We start from the raw sequence: 12,764 nt of genomic DNA, 5'->3' as shown, positions 1-12,764 counted from the left end.
TGGTTACATTGTTCTTACCTGGATAATATAGGTTAATCTCCCCATCTTAAGATCTTTAATTTAATAAGATCTGGAGAGTTCTTTTTGCTATATAAGGTAACATGTTTTGGAGATTAGGACGTGGAACTTTTGAGGGGTCATTTTTTGCCTACCACAGGAGATACTTTCTCACTGCCATAGTGATTTAAAGATGGAATGGGTTGCCTTAGAATTATTGATTTAGACCCATCACTGGGGATTTGTAGGTATACTAAAGGGGGCTTTAATGGTTAATTGCATTAAGTGACTCAAAGTCCTAATAATCTTGAAATTAAAAAAATCATGATTTTTCTAGATACAGAAAATTAAAACTAAGAGTACATGTCATTAGTGCAACAGGATAAAAAGAAAAAAATTCAATTGATTTGTAATTTATGATACCTGAGTGGAATTCAAACATTGCAATCATATTTTAGAATTATGTGTACATAAATCTAAGAATTAAATAAGAGAAATTCTTGATATTCTATCATATGTAATCAACAAATGGACTACAATAATAAAAACAAGCAGTATCTTCCATTGGTTGGATTTAATGATCAGAAAACTTTTTAGAAATATTTTCTTATAACTTCAACTCATTGGTTCTATTCTGCTTTTCTGGAGTCACCACACAGGTCCAATGGTAACTGTCTTATATAAGGTAGTCCTTTAAACAGATGAAGAGGTCTGACACATTTTCCAAGTCGATTCTTTAGTCTAATTATCTGCTCTTTGAATAGGATATAGTCTTTAAACATTTATTTTATACTAAATTATGGACTTTAAAATATATTATAAAATTGTCTTTTCAGTTTAGTCTCATTTGGTCTATTCTGACTAATCAGCATATTTTAACTTTTTTATTTGTTCAAAATTGGCTTGATTTTGTTTTGCTTTTGAGATCTTCTTTTCTAGGTAATTTGCCAGAAGATGGTGAGCAAAACATCATTCTTATGACAATTTTAGTTGAATGGACATCTTTATTTTGTTGTAGCAAGGATTCATTCCTGCATTGAGTGAAAAGTTTTGCTAAATGATGTTTGACGGCATATTTTTAGTAAACATTGAGAATTGCAACGGGTGAAACACTTTGGGGAAATAAAAGATACAGCCTCTGCTCTCCAGGAATAGCTCTGAGAGTCCTGTGATACTGTGGTACTTTGCCCCATTTCTCAGGATGATTATAAACCAAACTAATTTTTCAGTGATGTATGAAAGGAAGTCGCTTTCCACTGATGAAACCCAATAAAGCTGAACTCTATTGGAAGCTGTGTTCCTCTGTCTCTCAAAATGAGAAAGAATGAGGAATCAATCTTTTTTTTTTTTTTTTTTTAGGTTTTCATCCATTTTCTTCCCCCAGTTTTATTAAATTTGCTTATAAAATACAAAGGAGATATTTTCTTTGCTATTAATATTAAGTTTGCATAATGAATACTCTACAAATAATAATGTATTAGGTTTTGAATATCTTATTGCAAATTATCTTAAACTTTCTTTTTAGTTATACATGACAGTTCAATGTATTTTGACATATATACATGGAGTATAACTTCCCATTCTTGTGGTTATATATGATGTGGAGTTACACTGATCATGTATTCATACATGAACATTGGAAAGTTATGTCCAATTTATTCTATTGTCTTTCTCACTCCCATCCCACTTCAATTCCCCTATTTCCCCTGTCCAATCTGGTAAACCTTCACTCCTTCCTGTCCTCAGCCTGTTGTGAGTCAGCATCCACATATTGGAACACTTGGCCACTGTTTTTTGGGATTGCCTTATTTCACTTAGCATGATAGTCTCTGGTTCCATTCATTTACTAGCAAATGCCATAATTTCATTCTTCTTTATGGCTGAGTAATATTCCATTGTGTATATATACCACATTTTCTTTTTTCCAGGTTTAATAGTATTTTCTTTCTTTTTTTTCATATTTAAACCCATGCTCATTGAATATCTCCTTTTTCATTTGGGAGATAACAGAAGGGCCTGAAGCACAGCCAGAATTATTCTGGAGACAGAAAAAAATGGGGCTAAAACCTGGAGCCAGAGAAAGTTCCCTCAGACATGTAGCCCAGGCCAAGCACACGATACTGCTGATTCCTTTTAGAAGTAAGTGAGATTTCACATCTGCTCAATTAAGGTACAAATTCTCCTTCACTTCTCACTAGATGTCCACATAGTCAGGCCTTACTTCTCAGTATTCATGTCATACTACACAGGTGCCACAGACTAGCCTAGTAGCTACAGAAGGGATTTCAGCTCTGGCATCCTGGGATTGCTGCTGTTGAAACACCAAGGAACAGCAGATAGCCTTCTACTACAGGCTAGGCCAGGGACATAGGCGGAGCCACAGGAAGTGGTGGTTGTCAGGAATTGGAAGGTCTAAGATGCTCCTCCTCACAGCTAACAAGGTAGCCTGCCAGTTTTATGATGCCCATAGAAAACAAAAATGCCCAGACTCCAGAAACATGAGACCTGGAGAAGGCTTTCCCAACAGCAGGCTAAGGGTATTCAGCAACTGCCATATCTGGAAAGGAGCAGTCAATTGTCTGAAATTTCTATAACCTTGCTCTGGATAGGGCAGGACAAGGCCTCAAACCATTTCAAAACTGTTCTGGCAAGCACAAGCAAGGTAGAAATGCAACAGGGTCACTGCAGATGCAAGCACACTGGAGGCTTGCTATCATTGTATTTTCTTTTTTGTTGTTGTTTATACTTTCAAAATTGAATATTATCCCTGAGACACAAGGAAAATTTTGAATTTTCCCTTGGAGTTGCCAACATTTTTTCCCCCTGTTTTATAGGATCAATGTTAGACTAAAGCATATGATTAAGCGAAGGCATTGGTATCTACTTCAGATCAATTTCTTAAATTGGTCTTCTACTCATAATGGATATTCCATTATTTACAATTTATTTCTTTATGCTTAGCATTGACCATGCTCAGTAATCTCCTATGAATTCAGAAATTTCCAGAAAATCTCTCAGCTTCCTTTAATATGGAAATTTTATTTTCTAAGTTTTAGAATTAAATTGTATCAGCTGATTGAAAAAGTCTTGGTCAGGAAGAAGGTGAGTTGAAGAAAAGTAAGCTGGAAGTGCCTGACATCAGCCTTTCTTTGTGCTGCCCCTGCCCCATCTATCATGGTTTGGACTTTGAACTCCCAGCTCCAGGAGGCATTCCCAGGTAGTAACTGGAGATGGTTGCTAAGTGAAGTTTTGGCAGCCAGGAGTGGAAAATGAATTTGTTATTTCTGAATGCTAAAAACATTTAAACATAAAAAGGCCTAAAAGTTAGTTTTAAAATATATGGAAATATATAGGTCTGCTTTAAAATATATGGAAATATGAAACCCCGAAGAAATGAACAATGTAGTGCAATTGAGTTAAGGAAGAAAAATCTACATAATTTAAACTCAGATAGTTACATGTCTTCAATTTTCTGGCTAATTTAGGCAAAAATAGAAGTAGGTTACCCCATGTTATAGAGATAATCCTGTTTCCATTAATTGGACATTTTGTTCAGTAGATAGAAATAATCTATTTGGCTTATTTCAGAAATTATAATTTTACAGACCTGTCTTGGTTTTAAAATATAGTCTACTTTAAGACATATCATATATACATGGATTGTAACTTCCCATTCTTGTGGTTGTACATGGTGTGGAGTTACACTCCACAAGAATGTAGTGAATAAATATTATATGATTTTTGGAGACTTTCCTAATGATTGTGAGAGACCTAGAAAGGGTCATAACATACATCATTTTGTTTACATTCTTTCATCTCCTTTTGTTTTCCACCTCTGATTTTGAATTTTCCTTTGGAGTTGCCAACATTTTTCCCCCCCTGTTTTATAGAACAACTTCTCTCTCTACAAGTTTTGTCACCCCCTAATGCCAAGGCCCAAGAGGCTTGGCTCCATACCTCATTTCCCAACAAAAGCAACTCTTCTCATGAAAGGAATTCCTAAGCTAGCTGCTATGAAAACTACACTAAAATTCTTATTCCTGATATAACAGAACTTTGGTATTAGAAGGAAATACTAAATGATTCACATTTAATTAATTATTTTCTCCGTCTACCAAAAGAATTAGTTGAACTTCAACACACTTTTTTAGATTTTGGCTCAGTGAATTTACTATGTATATTTTAAAGTTTATGTTTTTTTTTTTTAGATGTTGATGGACCTTTTTTAAATGTTGATGGATGGTTTGCAACTCCCTGATGATTAGTGATGTTGAACACCTTTTCCTACATCTGTTGGCCATTTGTTTATCCTCTTTGTAGAGATGTTTGTTCAAACTTTATGCTCAGTTTAATTGTAGTTTGCCATTCAGTTGTATGAATTCACGTCTTTTGGATATTAACCCATTATCATATATGTGATTTGCAATATCTTTTCCCTATTCTTTAGGTTGCCTTTCCACTCTGTGGATTATTTTCTTTTTGTACAGAAGATTTTTTAGTTTGAATCCCATTTGTCTACTTTTGCTTTTGTTATCTATGTTTTTGGTCTCATATACAAGGGGACATTTTGCCAAGACCAATGTCATGAGGATTTTCCCCTGTTATACTGAGTGTTTGAATGGCCAGTTGGAATGTCCACTACAACATTCCTGAATCTTACCTGTTCCTTGACCTCTCTACCCATTGCTGATACTCACTAGCTTGAATCAGGGCTGCCAAAGTGCATGGTGCTGCCTGGATTAGGCAGTGCATTAACCAGACCACTATGAATGATGGCCTCAAAGGCCTCAAAGGAAAGTTTTTGGTATCCTCTATCTTTAGGCAAGAGGGAAATTGTTGGTGTCATCATGGACATTCTTTGAGTGATTAAAAACCCACTCAAAGGGGAAATAGGAGAGATAAGTGGTTGTAATGATAGAGCAAGGCTAAAGAATTGTATCTCTCTTAATGAGAATGATACTTAAAAAAAAAAAAAAACTTTCTTTAGACCCCTTAAAAGACCATGTCTGGGGGCTGGGATTGTGGCTCAGGGGTAGAGCACTCGCCTAGCATGGGCGTGACCCGGGTTCGATTCTCGGCAACACATAAAAAAAATAAAGTCATTGTGTTGTGTCCATCTACACCTAAAAAATAAATATATTTTTTAAAAAGACCATCTCTGTACTACTGTCAACAAAAGGATCTAAGTTTAGAGCCACCACTTCATTCACCACCCATTTACTTCTTAACCTCATGAAGTCTGACTTCTGTCCTTATCAAGAAGATATATTGCTTTCAATAATATTAACAATCTCTTAATCATCAAGTTATCCTTGTGACACTGACCTCTGATGACAGTGCTTTCTTGGAAAGCACCTCCTCCTAGCTTCCAAAAATCTATGCAACTCAGCAATAGCACATTTTTATTGAGTGTTTATTATGTGTCGAGTACTTCCTGGGGTAGGAAAACCAAGATAATAGATGGTAAATGGTTGAAGAAACTGCAGGTGTAACTTTGATAAGCAAAGATTAAATAAATTAATATGAGGAAAAAATGTTCCAGTAGAAATAGAATGCAAGCTATGCATGTAATTTAAAACTTTTTAGTAGTCACATTAAGATGAAATACTGGGCTGGGGTTGTGACTCAGTGGTGGAGTGCTTGCCTAGCATGTGTGAGGTACTGGGTCCAATTCTCAGCACCGCATATAAATAAATAAAATGAAAGTGCACTGACAACTAAAAAAAAGGGGGGGGAAGTACATATTAATGTGTTTTCAATTGATATACCACAAATTCAACAGATAATATTAAATTACTAATGAGATATATTATTTTTGGAACTAAGTTTTCAAAACCTGTGTATGTATTTTTACACAGGAAACCCATCTCAATTTAGACTAGCCACACATTAAACATTTTATAAACTGATGGCTGTATTGAACACAGATAATCTAGAGAATGAAAATAGAATAAATAGAAGAGAGACCACCTCCTTTTCTTTGGTTGAGAAGTAATATGACATTTACTAACAATGGAGAATCCTGTCTAGTTGTATAACTAGAATTGAATCTAGTTCGATTCTCAGAGGATACTCTCTATTGGGAATGAAACTCAAGCCAGGGATAAATTAGTTGACGTTAATGACCCTCAACCAATTACCTTTTCAAAAAATAAAAGGAATGTGTTTGGTGACACTAATTTAGACAATGCAGAGTTGTACAAAGAAATATTTAATAATTTTTTCTCTTTTACTCCCCACCTCTGAATTAACAAATGTTAACAGTAGGGTATGTATCCTTTCAGATCTTCCTCTATACACATACAAAGCTATAAACACACACACGCACACACACACACACACCATTTTTAATTTTGAAAATGAGAACATGAAATAAAAGCATTCCATAGTTTATGTTTTTATTAATATGTTGTTGATATCTTTCTACATCAATACATGTGCATCTTACTCATTTTTAAATAACTGCATCATTCTCTAGGTAACTGCTATTCCATAATTTGTTTAAATTTTTACCTGTTGAAGTTATATCAGGAGACTCACAACATGTCTCCTTCCTCACCTCTGATTTCAGACACACCTGAAGTGGACAGTTTCATGTGAATACAGGATTAGCTTCCGCTGATGGCATTTTGCCTCATGTAGGATTCTTGAGTTTTTTTGCTTCTTTCTCACTAGAATTTCTTTGTGCTTATGTGCCCACTTCCTGACCACAGTGAACTATTCCATAAATTATTCAGGTGCAAATCAAGGGCCTGTTGTCCTCAAGGGTGATCATATTCTATTCTTAATTTGCTTTTTTTTTTTTTTAGCCCCGCCCCAATACCTGCCTGGTCCTTTGCTTTGGTCTCTGAAGTCACTTTCTGAATAAACTCCATGTTGGTGCATCTTCTCAAACTGATTTAAATAAAATGGTGTGTCATATTGCTGTAATTTTCCTTCTATTGACATTAGTGAGATGATCATCTTTTTAGGGTTTTTTTTGGGGGGGGTACTGGGGTTTGAACTCAGGACCACTGAGCCACACTCCAACCCTATTTTGTATTTTATTTAGTGACAGGGTCTCACTGAGTTGCTTAGTCCCTTGCTTTTGCTGAGGCTGGCTTTGAACTTGTGATCCTCTTGTGTCAGCCTCCAGAGCTTCTGGAATTACAGGCATGTGCCACCGCCCCCAGAATTTTTGTGTTCTTAAATATTTATTTATGTCAACTTATTCCAAAAAAAATTCCCAGATAGATTAAAGTTATAAATGAAAAAGATAATACATACATTCAAAGATAATTTAGACTATTTTTTTAACCATATGGGAGGGAAGACATTCATAAGCAAATAGCTAATACAGTTTTAACCATAAATAAAAATGGATAATTTTGACTTCATTAAAATTGTGCTTTTTTTTTTTTTTAGGTTTGTTTGAGCAAATTATGCCATAAACAAAGTCAAAACACAAAAGATAGTCTGGAAAAAACATCCACAATAACATACAACAGACATTGTGAATTGATATGAGAAAGCCAAATTGTCTTATAGAGAAACAGGCAAAGAAACAAGAAAATATGTGACATCTTCCCTCTTATTAGCAGTATAATTCTCCACATTATTTTTAAGTGTACACACAAACAAACTGAGGCCTGTGAGCATGGGACCAATCTTTTGAAGAGAATGTCTCAAATGGAAGTCACTTGACTTTGGGAATACAGGTCAACTACCCTGAAATTTGAGGCCATGACTGTGTAGTACAATGGAAATTACAGGGGATCCAATATGTTTTGCCTATCTAGCTCTGAGAATCATTTCCATGTATTACCGTGGCTATCATTTGTATACCTAAATCTACTTGGCCTGCATCATTCATCTGATTGCTCTGTATATATTGGATTAGGCAATTTCTAAACTTTATAAATCCACTTTATTATGTGGATAGTTACCCCTATAATACCAGTCACCAGATAAAGCCCTCAAGGCATCATCAGTTTGCACAATTTATTTAGATATATTTCGAACGTTTTTAAAAAGCCTCATTTCACACAGTATATAAACTAGATATATTGCAATGCCATGATGCCAGGTGGGTTAACATTTCTATTTCTTCCATACTCAGTGCTCCTTGGTAGAAATAACAATATTTCTTTAGTCTTGTTTTTACTGGCTGGATAGCAGGAATTATGCCTCTGCTCCAAAGCTGGTGAGTTATGGAGACATAATTCTATTCACACACAAATAAAATGTTTTTCTGTATTTGCCCTTTGGACAGAACTTCAGTGGGGGAAGATATAATCAGATCTGAGATCCATTAGCTGCAGCAGGTGTGCCAGAGGTTATGTTGACATGGATTTTCTAGATTGAATTCTAAGTTCAAGATTTTAATAGACTAGTTAAGTACAAAAATTTGGTCCTGTTTTTCTTCTATATTAAATTGATCACTTTTTGCACTGGAATCTTCGTATTGTAGACACAACTAAACAGAGTAAAAAAGCCTGAAAAGCGAGTACTGACCAGGAGAGGAAAGAGGGAATCAGTCCCATCTTTTGTAGTTGCCGTTAGTAAGCTCCAGAAGAAAAGAAGGTTAGGGATAATAAGCTATGAAAAATGACTTCAGAAAAACTGCTTAGAACCCAAGATAAGTCTTCAGCTAACTAGAGATTCAAGCAATTGGCTGCATTCATTAAGCTTTTACCAAATAGCAGAAATTCTGAGCTTTGAAGGTATTTTTTTTTTTTTTTGGGGTAGCCTAGGTTCAAACTTAAATTCCTTGAAAATGGCTAATGCAGATTTAAAAAAAAACAAGTAATACTTGTCTGTAGATCTCTCTACATAACTTATGTTTTGATCATGAGGTTGTCCATGAATGATCTCATGACCATTGGTCATGACCATGGTCACAAGGTTTTAGTGTGTGTGGTTAACGGATGCCTGCCTGTGAAGTGCATGAGACTATTTTTATGGCCCTGACATAAAGGATTATGGTGCATGTTTATCTGTGAGGCAGTTGTAGGAAGGTTATAAAATGACCTCCACTGATGACTGTGTCTTCCATTGACGTCAAGAGCACTTCATAGTTTGTTGTCTGGTGTATTTTTAGATTCTGAAGGCACAGCTGCTGTATTTAATAGCTTCAGTCTTTGACTCATATTTATTGTTAACCCTTCCTTATTATCTGTTTTTAATAGAGAAGCAGCTACAGAATGACAAAACTCTTCCACTCTTCCAAGTGATCTTTTTACCCAGAAAAGAGGCCATTAAACATCTCATTCACATGCTATGAAATTGAGAAGCTTTAGTATTTAATTTGTAGAAGAAAAAGGTGTGGGGACAGAGCAGAGGACTTGGAGTCCTAGAATGCAAGTGGATTTATTAGGCACATGCACTGAGGGAGAGACTTAGGATCACTAAGCATCCCTTTTCTCCACTGCAAAATAGAGATAACAGTACTCTGATACATCTTTTAGAATGCTTTCTGTATTAGAAAGCATAGTCTCACAAACCCAATGTTAGAAAACCCATTTTCAAATAGGCTTAAGCAATATGGAAATGAATCCATTCTTCACCTCAAGGTAACATGTCCACATGTACAAATTGTTCTTACAAGAAAGAAAGTGTGTGCTAACAATCAGTCAAGGATAGATGGTACTCTCAAATAGCATAATTTGAGGATAATTTAACAAATAGGGTTATTTACAAAATTATGATCAGAGAGGAAGAAAGTCACAGAGATTATGTGGTACTCTAGACCTAGTGAATGACAGAGGGGGAGATTATCACTTCCTCCAGGCCTGAGAGGCCTGAGTTCCTCTACCAACTAGCCATGTGCTACATTGGTTGAGTACATCTGGAAGCCAGAGGGCAAGTGATCCATTGAGTGCAGGTCAATGTCAGTGGCTCAGAGCCACTGTGAAATGTAGGCTCTGAATTTGGAGAAACAAACAGAAAGTTAACAGACTTTTCAATAATACATTTGTTTTATTCAGTGTGCCCAAGAAGATCCCATCACCATTTAGTTGAACTGTGGAATCTAGAGAGCATGAGGCTGTTTTGTGGACCAGCTGGAATATTGGAACTTCTGTTTTTTCCATGTCTTCATATTTAGTTGGAACCTGGTTCAAAGTCCATGAGTTACAGTGAATATAAAATCCCTAAGACCAATTCTGAATGGAAGTGTTTCCCTGGAGACTTCCTGACCAAGGATGCAATGAATTGGGTGTTATGTTCAATCCTTGAAGTTTTAAAGCTTTGGATAAATGATTTCTCAAGATAACTCTTACATGCCTATAACCTCAGGGATAGATATGACATTGATGGATAGACTTTTGTTTTTATAATATATATTTTTTAAACTTGGTTATTCTTTTGGTTCTTTTTAGTTATATGCCATACATTATGCTGTTTTATTCAATACTTACCTGGCTTGCTCCCTTAAATAGTTGCACCAATGCCAATTGGAAACATCACTTGAAAGTAAAGTGGATAAACATGATAGACTTCAATGTCTTTAGTATCTCAGGGAAACTGCAATGCACTTGGCAAATCATGATTCCAGTGACTCAGTCCATCTCAGGTTGATTTATTGTGGATTTCCTATTTGTTTTTCTTTAATGTAATGTAAATCATACCTACTCTCTAAAATCATCTCTCTTCATCTCCAAAGTAAGGTTGATACTCTTCATCACCTGCTTCTTTAAACAGGTCTCTGCAGCCAAAGCAAGGGTGGAGAGGCACAGGGAGTTCAGTTGATGTAACTAATTCATTGCATCACACATTTACATTGATTAGTTACATAGATTGGTGATTCAGACCCATTCTTCCCTCCTACTATTCATCTCTCTCCCACTTTCCCCTCCATTCCTAATGTCTTTCTCTCACCACTCTTTCATTACCTGAAGTTCTACTAATATCATTTATAGTTCAGGTGTTTAGAAGCTAAGGGTATGAGAGATGGTAATAAGAGGGTGGCAAAAAAACCCCTTTCCTGGCATTCACATCACTCTTTTCAGGACCAGGAGAGGGTCTTCTAGAGCATAGAGGATTTCTCTCCTTTCCCCTCAACACTCATAGCCTTATCATCATCTGTCATGACACCAATAGGATGGGGCTTATTTTGCACCACCCATCTGTTCCAGCTGTCCCTGTGTGAAGCCCAGAATCTCCCCCAGGCATAAGAACTCTGATTTCCAAACAGCTGCACAGCATGGGCACCCAGTGTTGTTATTTTCTCTGTGTTACATTGTGGAGAATGTATTATATTCATCTTCTTATTTGCTTACATGTTTCCTTCCCTTGAATGTAAACTCTGCGAAGGTTGAAAAACTTACTGTTCTGTTTCCCCAGTGCTTAGAACAGAGCATGGCATAAAATAAAGCTCAAAATATCTCTGTTGAATGAATCAACATATCAAAATACACACATTTTATAAAGGCTGTCTTTCCAAGTTGTTATCTTAAAACATACATATTTACTCCAATGATGGCACTTTAACAAATACTTAGATTAGAATTTTAAAAATGCCAATGTGTAATAATATTAGGCTTTAATTGTGTTGATGAGGTTTCTACTTTTATTCTTCCATAACTACCCAACTGGGATTCGAGGAGACTGAAGTGCATTCAGTGATAACTCAGCATGTTCCTCTTTCCACCCCATTTCAGTCTATGAAGAATCAGTTAAGGTACGTGAAGTGGAGAAGAATGGGGTAGGAATTTAAAGGGGATCCAATTTCTGGCCTGATATTTTAATTCATGTGACCTTGGGTACATCATTTGATTCCTGATTTTATATATATATATATATATGCACGCGCATGTGCACACACACACACGCGCACACATTATATATAAAATATTAGTCCTTGGAAATGCTGTGAATTTCTTTGATAGGACACAGTGAAAAGTTTTTTTTAAAATACTTTTTTAGATGTTGATTTTTTAAATGCATTTATTTATATGTGGTGTGAGAATCAAACCTAGTACCTCACACATGCTAGGCAAGTGCTCTATAATTGAGCCATAACTCCAGCCTGAGAAGAGGTTTTATGTAAAAGATATGTTACAATGTTTGATTCCTTGAGAATTTGATCTGACTAATCTCTTTCGAAGTAGTTAAGCAGGCAGTTATCAGCTGAAAATAATCTTCCTGAATTATTTTCATTGTGTTCATTTGAATTTGCACAGCTATGTATAAGACACAAGACAATAAAGATATAACATTAGTACCAATGAAAGAAGTTCTGGGTCTGGAGAAAGCAGGAAGTCATAGAATGGGCTGGACACCTTGTTTTATAGGTATACAGATGAAAAAAACTACTTCTTTGCTGTAATAACATTTTGATTTACTGTAGGAGAGTCTAGAACTCTATGTGCCTACCCAATTACTAGTTCATGCAGGTTAACCTGATGAACCAGATCCCTGATTAACCCAGCACTGACTTCTGGCAAGAAATAAAGCTGATCACAAAACATGGATTATTAGATAATCAGATTTGTATAATAACTCTTTCATTAAGTCCAGAAAATTATGTATTTATCAAAACTGACTGGCTGTATTTTAACAAAAGTCTACTTCAATATTATTTATGCTAGGTTGATTATTTAATTTCTTTCAACTTTAGTCTTCCTTTTGGAGAAATGGTTTATACAATATTTCTCGTATCTGGTTATGAGCTTGTATATACATACACACACATTAATCCAGTAACTTTTAAAGATGTAAATTACAAATGAGAAACACTTCTATATGAGACAAACACTAACAGCCAGTACTTACTTAATGCTAAACAT

At 35.5% G+C, this 12,764-nt stretch overlaps 1 non-coding gene across 1 annotated transcript; it reads right to left on the bottom strand.

Moving 5' to 3' along the window:
• Positions 1-2,570: 2,570 nt before the first annotated feature.
• LOC124100096 (small nucleolar RNA SNORA9) lies at positions 2,571-2,710 on the bottom strand. The gene has a single exon (XR_006854159.1). It is a non-coding gene; the product is annotated as a small nucleolar RNA SNORA9 (small nucleolar RNA).
• Positions 2,711-12,764: the final 10,054 nt, after the last annotated feature.

The sequence above is a fragment of the Marmota monax genome, unplaced genomic scaffold, assembly GCF_021218885.2.
Source record: "Marmota monax isolate L192 unplaced genomic scaffold, Marmota_monax_Labrador192_F-V1.1 WCK01_AAM20220418_F8-fsc00053, whole genome shotgun sequence".
NCBI lineage: Eukaryota > Metazoa > Chordata > Mammalia > Rodentia > Sciuridae > Marmota > Marmota monax.
Note: the sequence above shows the minus strand (reverse complement) of the source record. Positions and strands in the feature narration are given on the sequence as shown.